This window comes from Nansenia antarctica (genome assembly GCF_963989245.1).
Source record: "Nansenia antarctica genome assembly, chromosome: 6".
NCBI lineage: Eukaryota > Metazoa > Chordata > Actinopteri > Argentiniformes > Microstomatidae > Nansenia > Nansenia antarctica.
Window position 1 is genome coordinate 29,901,074 of NC_137676.1, and position 9,919 is coordinate 29,910,992.

General features: G+C 41.5%; 1 protein-coding gene across 7 annotated transcripts in view; it reads right to left on the minus strand.

Moving 5' to 3' along the window:
• The window catches only part of slc38a5b (solute carrier family 38 member 5b), a 30,458-nt gene extending 22,602 nt beyond the window's left edge, over nucleotides 1–7,856 (minus strand). For 3 of the 7 annotated variants that reach the window (XM_080534140.1, XM_080534141.1, XM_080534142.1), the window contains exons 1-2: nucleotides 4,806–4,987; nucleotides 4,230–4,262 (exon numbers count right to left, since the gene is read on the minus strand). The gene's annotated coding sequence lies outside the window, so the exon portion shown is untranslated. Of the gene's footprint in view, nucleotides 1–2,030; nucleotides 2,050–3,457; nucleotides 3,559–4,229; nucleotides 4,263–4,805; nucleotides 4,988–7,748 lie in introns of those variants that run through there. The other 4 variants (XM_080534143.1, XM_080534145.1, XM_080534144.1 and 1 more) reach the window with 4 other exon arrangements.
• Nucleotides 7,857–9,919: the final 2,063 nt, after the last annotated feature.

The window sequence follows — 9,919 nt, forward strand, 5'->3', positions numbered from 1 at the left end:
ATTTGAATTTTGTCAGCTACAAAGCGGATGTGTTTACTAGAACATGTAAATGCAATTGCGTATCACATTATTGCATTACAATTTGAATATTGACTCAAATAACGCAGGCAAAAGTGGCAAATGAATATGCTATTTTGGGATTGCATAGTAATTTTTACATTAGAATGAACTTGTCAGTTTTGTCAGTTACAAAGCAGCGCATGACTTTGAAAATTAAATGTCAAATGGCTTTGCATTATCATTTTAATATTGACAGCGAATGTGCACATCAGGTACATGAAAATGAAAATGCAAATCATTAGAATTGCATTTGAATTTGAATATTGTCTGAAAGAATGCATGCAAAAGTGGAACATACAAATGCAATCTCAAATTGCATTAACATTTGAATTAGGTCCACTATATGCTTCCATACGGCGCGACTGTAATCCCGGTCGGACTGTCTCAGTGCCCAGTGCTGCCCACCCAACCACGTCGCGTCGCGTCGGGTCTACTGTAAAGCGGGTTAACATGTCCTTTTCAAAGGTATTAAAATAGACGCAACGAAACATAACGTCAGCCATGTGTTTCCTTGTTGGAAATTATGGATCGTGAATCGTGATTGCTTCTGCACTCTGCAGCAATCGGATTTTGATTGACAGGCAGCTGCATCTCTTCCCCCAACGGCGTTCCGGCACAGAAAGTCTTGCCGGAACGCCGCACCGGACCGTTCCGGCCCACTTTCACCTATGCATACATACATATATGTACTGACGTTTCCTGAACAGAGGACACTCCAACGTGGCAAGATCTTATCTAACATATGCGTGGGAGTTGTCAAGATGCCTAAAGTCACTATAGGAGACCATGTGTCTGCTTCCCACAGCAAGACTGTATATCCTGGGAGGAGTCCAGCACACAGACCTCTCCATACTCACACAGACCTCTCCATACTCACACAGACCTCTCCCTAGACCTCTCCATACTCACACAGACCTCTCCATACTCACACAGACCTCTCCATACTCACACAGACCTCTCTATGTTCACACAGATCTCTCCATACTCACACAGACCTCTCCATGCCCACACAGACCTCTCTATGTTCACACAGATCTCTCCATACTCACACAGACCTCTCCATGCTCACACAGACCTCTCCATACTCACACAGACCTCTCCATACTCACACAGACCTCTCCATGCTCACACAGACCTCTCCATGCCCACACAGACCTCTCCATGCCCACACAGACCTCTCCATGCTCACACAGACCTCTCCCTGCTCACACAGACCTCTCCATGTTCACACAGACCTCTCCATACTCACACAGACCTCTCCATACTCACACAGACCTCTCCCTGCTCACACAGACCTCTCCATGCCCACACAGACCTCTCCATGCTCACACAGACCTCTCCATACTCACACAGACCTCTCCCTGCTCACACAGACCTCTCCATGTTCACACAGACCTCTCCATGCCCACACAGACCTCTCCATACTCACACAGATCTCTCCATGCTCACACAGACCTCTCCATGCTCACACAGACCTCTCCATGCTCACACAGACCTCTCCATGCCCACACAGACCTCTCCATACTCACACAGATCTCTCCATGCTCACACAGACCTCTCTATGTTCACACAGACCTCTCCCTGCTCAGACAGACCTCTCTATGTTCACACAGACCTCTCCATGCCCACACAGACCTCTCCATACTCACACAGATCTCTCCATGCTCACACAGACCTCTCCATACCCACACAGACCTCTCCATGCTCACACAGACCTCTCCATGCTCACACAGACCTCTCCATGCTCACACAGACCTCTCCATGCTCACGTAACCTGCTCTGACCAGAGCTCCAAGGTCTGACTCGGTCTGGGCCCAAGTTGTGCCTTTGAGTCACGAGAGGTCCTTAGTCCTTAGACCCTGACTACTGGGTAACATTTTGTGCTTTATGTTTCTGTTAACACCTCATATCACTAAAGAAAAAGGTATGTTCAGTGCTGATAAACAGAATAAGAGCAGTCAGTCGCCTACCCATGTCCAGAAGCACCATGTTGGAATCACCTCGTACTTTGTCAAACACTATGTATTGGTTTTGCACCCAACTCTTGTCCAGAGTTGACCTCAATGTTATTCATTAACACAAGATGTACCAGTGCTGTGCCAAATGATGAGCCTGTTGTGATTTGTCGTAAGGAGAGAGGAGACAAATAAATATTGGAATTTGCTGTGCAAATAACGACATCTGAGGCCACTTACATAACTCTCTAACTCATAACTTTGATGCATTGACACAAGTAACCTACAGAGAGATAAGGCATGCAATCTTAACAAGCCTAGTCCTTTTCAATGGCCCTAGGCAATCACTTTGGCTGAAAAATGTATTTCTCATTGTATTTCTCCTTTCAGTTTGAGTGTAGAAAAGGGTGCCATTTGGAGGGTGCAACGTTTTGCAATAAAATCATTAATTTCACCCAATTTAAATTATTCTGTGCCAAAGAACATTATGCTCATGAAAAACATAATAGTACATGGAAGGTTACCTTCTGGTAGTTATGTGACCAGAGCTAGTCATTCATCCATCATCTTATAGAAGGATTTACATTTGAGGTACAGAGTTGACATTGAACTATGGTTCACAGGAAATTCACATAGAATGGAAGGCAGCCTTATTTCAGCTTCTTTCACAGAGCTGTCTCTCTGATAAACACCCCCCCCACACACACACACACACACACTCTGTTGAACACCCCCCACATGGGTACAATGACTCTCAGTATCCCCCCCCCCCAGCCACTGTGGACAACCCAATTTAGCCTTTGCACTACTGCTGGTTGCACACACCCCTGGTCAATGTGAACACTCAATGACCCTTTACACTACTGCTGTTTACAAATACTACCTTTGCACATTTATTTATGCATCTGTACCTACCATACTGTATATAGCTACCGTAACTGTACATAGCTCATAACTGTATATACCTCAATTACCGTACTTGCCATACTGTACCACTATCACTATCACTGTCATGTTTTATATCATGTTTTTATATTACTATTTTGCACTTCTGATTAGATGCTAAACTGCATTTTATTGTCTGGTACTCGTACTCTGCAATGACAATAAAGTTGAATCTAACCTAATCTTATGAGTTACAGTGTTGATATTGAACTATGGTACACAGGAAATTCACACAGAATCGAATGCAGCATGATTTCACATCAATTATGCCACAGTGGTTAGACTCAGATAGCAGCCGTCACAGAAACCAGCTGTCATAATCCTATTTGAAAGTTAGTTTCTGTTTTCGACCTTTTACCTTACTCTCTAGAACATATTCTCAACTGTCAAAACAGTTTTGAACTAAACTCAATAACCCTCCTGAGAGAGTTTTATAGCGCTAGAGATGTGGGATGTTGGAATTCACATTTATATGCGAGCCAGAATTTTTCCCTCACCCCTGGGATGGATACGTGGCTCCACAGTTTGGAGGAAGTCCAGCTTTCACCAGCTGTAACTCCCCCAACAGTTGCTGGAGATCACAGCCTTGTAGCCTAACCTGTCAAACGTCACTTTGATAAGAGTTGGCTGTGTACTGATGACATGTGATGCAGGTAGAGGACATGAGACCTTTTAATAGAGACAATCTGGGGTTTGTTCAACTGTTCCTGGGCCATTTATGTTCAGAATATATACAGTACCTACTGGTTCCCTCAAATCAAATGAGCTTTGTACAACTGTCTTACCTTATCATAACTCCAAATATAAGGTAAACACCACACAAGTCGTGATTCAACTACTGTTCCTAATCCCTAACCACTCAAATTGAACGCCTAATACCGCCACACACCACACATTCGTAGCTTTTCATATGAACCTGTAAGATTTCATACGAATTTGGTTGTTCTGCTTTTTGTATGAATTCATCCAAATGAAGCCTGAGGTTCTGTTGCAACGTTCAAATGTATACCCCAAAAAAGTGGCAGGCCAGCCATTTGGCAGAAAAACTAATCGAGTTTTAAACATCTTATGACCTAAATGATCTGGGTCAACTCTATTTATTTGTTTACATCGAACCCATTACATTTCCCAAATGTAATAAATACACATGACATTTTCTGAATGTACAATGGAACATAACTGTATCATGTAGTCATGCATACTACCACAGATGGTATTAATATGCCACAGATGGTATTCAAATGCGTACAATAATTGTTCCATATATACCTATTCAGGGAATGGTTCTTCTCTGCATCAACACTGCACAAGACAAACAAGGGGGACATTGAGATACCAATCAAAGGCCACATCTTGACAAACACTTGCATGTTGACATTACAGTATGCACAGTACACTGTACTGTATGATTCACTCTTTCTTTAACACATTTGTAAATTTAAAACTATTTTTAAAACGAGGTGAGAGGTTTCAGGACTTATACTGTATATATATAGGACAAATATATAGTAGTCAAATCCCAAAAGGTGAGGTCTTGGTTAGAAGTAGAAAACTATTTCCAGAAGCAGAAATTCATTTGAAAAAGACAACAGCATTTAAAAAAGCCACATGTGAAACCACACCAGCTCTGGAAAAAATAACTCCAGAACCAAACATCAATTTCAACATGCCTACCACAAAATGTCACACTCATATTTCTTAGGAAACAACTTAACCCCTAATACATCTTCCATGCTGAGCTGTAAGAGAAGAGGTTGTATACTCTCTATCAACACCCTCCCTTAGAGCAACACTGGTGACACTAATGTAGACACAAAAGAACAGCTATTTCTCAGGATGACTTACCCCATTTGAGAACAGTTGATAGTTTACATTGATGTCTCTTTCATTCAATGTCCAATCGTACCAAGATTGGCTGCAAGACAATAATGTCTCTATCCTCTTAGTCCTTAAATATATTATTTGCTCAGCCTTTTAAAAAAGACAGTGTTTGAGAACATGCGAGAGATAGGGAGGGAGATAGAGAGAGAGGGAGATAGGGAGAGAAAGAGACAGAGACAGAGAGCGAGGGAGAGGGAAAGAAAAATTGTGGGAGTATTCAGTGAGAGTTTATGACTTAATGCCATTTAACTATTTATCTTCCTAAAAAAAAAACTTTGAATATTCCCCATTTCTAGTTTTAATTTGTTGTCCTTGTTACATTTTAACCATTTAGCAGGTGATTTTATCCCCCGCAAAAAAACTACTTTATTTACAATGAGAGATTACATGGGCAGTCTCCCTGGAGTAACTTAGGCCTAAGTGCCTTATTCAAGGGTACACTAGTGGTGGCGTTCCCAGGTGGGATTTGAACTCATGACCTTAATGGACTGACTTACAGTATATAGCGCCTTATTCTAAAGAGCTTTACAATGGCCTCTCATTCACCCATTCTCGCACCAATGGCGGCAAGCTACCATGCAAGGCGCCGGCCCTCGCATTGGGAGCAATTTGGGGTTCAGCGTCTTACCCAAGGACACCTCGACATTATGGCCAGCCGGGGTTTGAACCACCGATCTGCCGACCTTGCGATCATTAGATGCACCTTTGGTTCCCCAATCCAACTCTCTCTCCATAAGCCACCACTACCCTCGTTCCACTCCTATTGCTCCTACGGTTTAGAGAAGATGTCTATCAGCTGTTTTCCACACCCATTCCACCAACATTCCTTCATCTGTCACTCTTTCCTTTTCCCATTGCTGAATTGCTACATCTGGGATTTTGTTATCCCCTCTGAGTGAGTCTCTCCCTATGGCTAAACACTCTATTCCAATACATGATGTGCTCCTGGATAGATGTTTATTAGCCTACCCACAGTACCCACCCAAAAATACCATTAATTTAGTCATGACAGGCACCTTGTTGTGTGTGAGCTGTCAGGCAAGCCCCTGCTTGCGCTGAGGGCTTGGGAATCAGAATATCACTTTTTACTATGCTCTCACCGATAGAAAATGTCTCTGGTTGAACTGACATACCTCCACAATCACCACTACCAAACAAACACACACACACATACACACACACACACACACACAGACACACACACAGACACACACACACACACACACACACACACACACACAGTAGGAGATGTTTTGTTGGGTGTGTTGAGTGCTTTTCCAGACATAGTGGTTGTAACTCAATACGGCCAGCCAGGAAATCTGCCCCAGAGTACAGGAGGAAGTCTGCTTGAGTGTTTTCATTAATCCAACACAGCAACTCAAAGGAGTGTGTTAGACACTCCATCAGTCCTATCGGTTCAAGTACAAACTATTATGCTCCCTGGTCTCTTACACTGGATGACTTGCATAACAAGATAATAACAAAATGCATAATCTGCAATGGTTTCATCAGCCGGTCCTGCTCAGTTGTGTCTGAGACATTATGTTGGATCAACAGGAGTTGCAGCAGTCCAACAAGAGATGTGACAAGAATGTACCACCATGTGACGCACATTTGGAACAGTGGATAGACATTCTCTTCACACAAAAACAGAGCAACAGTGTGAGCGGACTCTTTGTGTACAATTAAATAAATGTATACAATTCTTCTGGACATAATGTCTAGTTGAATACAATTGTGTGAGTTTATGAATCTTCATATCTGTGGTTTGCGGTGGAATAATCCAAATACTACTGTGGCAATCCCCCTCTCTCACATTTGATACAGTAGAACACTGGCTGGGTGAGGAAGGGAGGGAGGGACACATGTGCCTGAGGCAGACAAGGGAAAGGGAAAGCACAGTCCTGGAGCAGTATACACGTAACATCCCCGTACTCCTGTTTCTGTGGCATAGAGGGATGTATAGCATTACATGTTATGTAATATGTTTCTCTTTTCTAAATGATTTTCATTGGGTGATTGTTAGCGGTCATTTAGCAATAGGCATGAGGTCTGTAGTTGCACCGTTGGACACGTTGGGGATTAGGAACTTTAAAGTCATCTTTTGGAATAAATCAAAAATCTAAAAAGTTTGCATTAGCCTTTTTCTTTTGTCCTCCACAATTCTTAAGATTGTTAATACTGTCCAGTGTACAGTGTACACAATGCATTAGATTAGGGAGGCTTACATGACTTTAAGCAATATAAATATAAATAAGAAAATATGACTACAACTGAAAAAGATGAATATGATTATTATATAATCAACTAAGATAACTACTTTTCAAATGTATCAAAGTGTTGTTATGCCATGGTGACAGCAATCATCTTATAGAAAAGAAAGTACATTTTTGAAAATGGTGGATCTAGTGTTTTGCAACAAAAATATTCATCTGTTGTACACAGGATGCTGTTGAGCCCATGATGTGTTTGGTTTTGAACCATTTCTGCTCAATAATCAGTCAGTTAGCCACACAAAGAGACAGTGGGTTCTTAGAAATATCACACTGTGACCTTTATCAACTGGCATGTTCAAACCAGTCTTCCAACTTGCCATACGACACCACTCCATTTCGGTATTAATAGAAATCTACTACAGCTAACACTCTAGAACTGTCTAAATAAACTACGGTACATAAAAAAGTATATGGAAAACACACTCATCATGTATGACTTGACTTGAAGACTTATTTAAATAGCTTGTTAAAGTCTGAAAAGAGGTAAGCATTTGAACCAAAATTGGCTAGACTAAGCACACAGCAGAGTCCATGACATGTTAGCCTTCCTGTTAAGACCCCCTTATAAGACCCATATATGACCGACGTGGCAACATCTAGACACTGTGAAGAAAGGAATGGTTTCACTTACCTTTTAATGCAGAAAATTGAGATATATATTTAAAGCAGAAAGAGGTAGTGAGGCATGTTCTAAAATATATGTTTTTTCTGGGTCCCAAGGTGTTATTGTGCTCAAGAGTTGGAATTGGCCTGGAGTTTAGAGTCTGCTGAAGGGGAAGGGAGAGGGTTGGGGAAGGGAGCACATGTGAGGGCTGTTCAAAATGATGGTCTCAAGTTTCTTGTGATGTCACAACGTAGTCACTCCTATTTCTCTGGTCTGTTTCTCACCATTCTGACTGATTGCTCTGTTGGGATTCCATGGCTCTTTATGGCACTGGGCCTATGGACTTGTTGTTGCCCTATGAACAGACATTCTCCCCCCCCCCCTCCTTTGAAGTTGAGAAACATTCAAAATAAATATGGTGAGGTGATCGCCTAAGAGTGTAGCTTCTGTGGTATGAGGCTATATATCAGGCCCCTGTAAGAAATACACAAGGACGACAAAATACCACCAGGCACCACATTCTGTATGTTGGCTAACTATACCCAAAGAGCAGTCACATGGACAGGAGAAAACTGCCAAAATGCCAGATATTTTTTTGTAGTCGGTTTTTCAGCCTAATGTTGATATGCTTTTTTTAACGTTTGGGACTGAGAAAATGTGACCTCATTCAAATTCATACTGTAGAAAGCTCTAGTACAAGGACTAGTGCATGATATTACAATTATAGTTTAAAACATCACAATAACAAGTTCCTATATGTCGTCGGAGTTCCATTACCATTCCAAGCTATGGAGGAGAACCCTTGTCAAATGGCTCTAAAAACAACATTGTTTTAGTTCATATGTCTTCTTGTGTTATTGGTGAGAGACCCAAGTTGACTGTGGTGCTAGAATTATTAGTGGGAAATCACATGTGACACGGTCTGGTGAAAGGGGTAACAAGTCGGCAACCAATCAAAATGTTCAAACTTTTATTTTGAAACACGGAAATACATTTCAACCTTGTGGAAAATCACAACACAAACTCACTAGTCAATCCAAAATACTGCAATGGATTCGGTGAGTAATCCCCACTGCTACCTAGTTAACTATAACACTACTTAACATTGTTAGCAGGCTCACAAAACAAGCTGAGTTAGTTGACTAGCGATGTGTCAATGATTTTCAACAAGGCTGAAATGTATTCACATTTTTCTAAATAAAAGTCTGAACATTAAATCGGCTGCTGACTTGCCTGAAATTGACCTTTTATACAACAGTTCTACAAGCGCCATTTATTAGTTAACAGTAATAAGCAACAACAGATTATGTTTTGTTTGTTTATTTAATAATTTATTTGGCTCCGCCAACACAAATAGTTCCACAACTGAACTTGGTCTTGAACTTGAACTGGACTGTTGCCAAGCAATCTGAACACAAACATTCTCCCGCAGAGCTTGCAACTTTGTGTAGATACTTTGTATCATGTACATTTATCTGTATGTTTCCATTTATTGTGCAACCAGTGAAATAAGAGTCTGTTGACTAACCCTAACCCTATAATAGTGCGTTATACCTGGCCGCAAGGACAAACAGACTGAAGAACAGCTTCTACCACAGGGCCGTCCAGGCCCTGAACACAGCAAAGACCTAAGTTCTGGGCCCTGGACAGTCTGGACGGATTGATGGCAGCTGCTGGACTGAAAAAAATCAGGTGTAGTGCTGAGGCACAAACATGTACATTTCAAGCCTGCAAACTGTGTCACTTTAAATAAATGTGAAATAATACTATTGTGCAATATGACAACCCTAGTCGTCTATCTGTACAGTATAGTACAGTGGATAGTGTACATAGCCTTTATTTATGTAAACCAGCTCCTTCCCTTCTTGTTTTTTTTTTTTTAACGTTTTATTTTATTTTATTTTTTCCCCCTTTCCTAACACCAGGGGAGCCACCCCTCCTAAATTTAGTTTGGTACCTGTACTGTAGCAATGACAATAAAGTCCATTCATTCATTATAGTCCCCCTCGGTAGATCATTGCTTCCCATTGACATGTCATAAATACAACATGACCGCGAAATACATCAAGGGCTTCTGATGTCGGAATAACTGTTCAATCCACTTGGAGCTCCGACTTGGAGGCTCGTTCAAGTACCAATTCCAGAGTTTCGACATGACCGGAACGCACCAAGATGTAAATAGAGTGGGGCATCCCTTT